At 49.9% G+C, this 1,784-nt stretch overlaps 1 non-coding gene across 1 annotated transcript; it reads right to left on the bottom strand.

The window, feature by feature from the left end:
* Nucleotides 1-231: 231 nt before the first annotated feature.
* On the bottom strand, nt 232-392 carry LOC146176807 (U1 spliceosomal RNA). The gene has a single exon (XR_014701621.1). It is a non-coding gene; the product is annotated as a U1 spliceosomal RNA (small nuclear RNA).
* Between the last annotated feature and the right edge of the window lie 1,392 nt (nt 393-1,784).

The following is a 1,784-nucleotide window of genomic DNA, read 5'->3' as shown; positions in this document are numbered from 1 at the left end:
TGCGTGCCAGCGACGCCATTGAAGTCGAACGAGCTGAAAATAAGCTTCGCACAGGTATTTGCGGGCTCTTTTGTGTCGCAGTGGAATTGCGTGCGTTGGTTACGTAAGAACTGGCCTAACTTACGATAGTTTATTGCTCTGGAAATCCAGCAGCCGGCTTGTTACGTGGCCGATGGTATTACTGAATTAAAGCAGCATTCAAGACACCTTGTCTAATTTTTGATTTCTTGACAGGGGCTAGCGCGAACGCTAAGCCCCACTACCAAAAATTACATGCCCCATCTGCCCCAGTTAGGCGCAGTGGCGTGCGTCAGCCCACCGCAGTGCAATGGAAGGCCTCGACACGGGCCCCGACATTGCTGAGCGTCGGAGAACCAGCACCAGGTAAGTATGCCGCAGCAATTGCCTGGCCCGCAGGTCGTATGGGGTATACTGCCGTCAGGTACAAGTTATTCGCGCTCATATTCTTGACCTTCTAGACACTATTGTGCAGGCAGTGCTATTTAAAAAGTAGCAGCTCATTCAAATACATCTACAGACAAAAAGATATAATTTAAGCTGTCAGTTACTGCGACTGTGGTAAGCTCCAGCAGTCTAATAAACTAGGAAATCGAAAGCAAGTGTAGAAAGAGGCATGCATTGTGAACTGTGATAGTTTCGCATCACGCGGGGAGTGTGAAATAAAGCCTGTACTGGACAAAGCATTTAAATAATAAATTAACTGCTCCGGGATAGTGGCGATTTGATCGCAGCATTTCTCAAAAAACACATGATTGAATAAAAAAAGTGTATAATTTTTAATGTGGTCGACTGAAAAGAAACATGAGAAAACGAAGAGAAACCTTGGTGCCTCCCAAGAAAAACTAACCGAGGTGCTCTGTATGCACCCAAAACACGCACAACCAAAACGAAGGTTGGGAGCGAGCCAATTAGGCGCTAGTAAAGCTGTGCACGGACTCGCGCCGGCCCGAAAGCCCGTAACCGGCCTGGCCCGCGGGCCGGGCTCGGGCCGATCGGAGGCCCTCTCCCTCAGGCTTGGGCGGGGCCCGGGCGAAGGTATATTTCTCTCGGGTGAGCCCGGCCGGGCCAGACACCCCGATCACGAGCGCATGCAACTTTTGCAAAAGCGCGAATACGGCCATTGTGCGATAAGCGACTAGAAAGCACATCATTTACCCGCGTCTTTCCCACGCCAGAGCTTCCGAGGTCTTTCCCGGAGTCAACCCACCTTTTCTCCCCGCATCGTCGCCGCGAACGGATATTTGGTAGCCGCCAGTTACCGAGCAGAGGGGCCGTTTGAGGGCTATATATAGTTTCGTGTTTCGCATTTCCTCTTTCGTAATACCGGCGCTGATATTTATGTATTCGTTTCAAGATTTGCGCCATGCTGTCGCCTATCAAACTTTTCTGCTGTGACTTACTCTTATACCTCGGCATGTTATCGTTTTATGCGGGACGCAGCTCAAAGCATCTGCAGTATAAGAGTTTCCTCTTGTTTCTCTTGTTGCGAAAAGTTCACCTGAATGTCTCACCATGAATCAGGCAAGCTCCCCTAGTACTTGGCCACAAAACTATCCCTCTTTTATTGCGATAGGAATACTGCGCCAGGTTTCGAGCCGTCGCGTGGTCCCAGCGGAGGCCATGCTTGACCTTGAACAGCCGAGGAGGAGGAGGAGGAGCAGAAGAAGAAGAAGAAGAAGAATGGTAACTTGTGCTCCCGCGTCATACTCTTAAAGGATGAGCTAAAGTGCCCCCATTAATGTAGCTCTTTACACTGATAGGGC

Source organism: Amblyomma maculatum, chromosome 10, assembly GCF_055883805.1.
Source record: "Amblyomma maculatum isolate TAMU_Amacu chromosome 10, ASM5588380v1, whole genome shotgun sequence".
Lineage (NCBI taxonomy): Eukaryota > Metazoa > Arthropoda > Arachnida > Ixodida > Ixodidae > Amblyomma > Amblyomma maculatum.
This window is presented reverse-complemented; position numbering and strand designations above follow the sequence as displayed.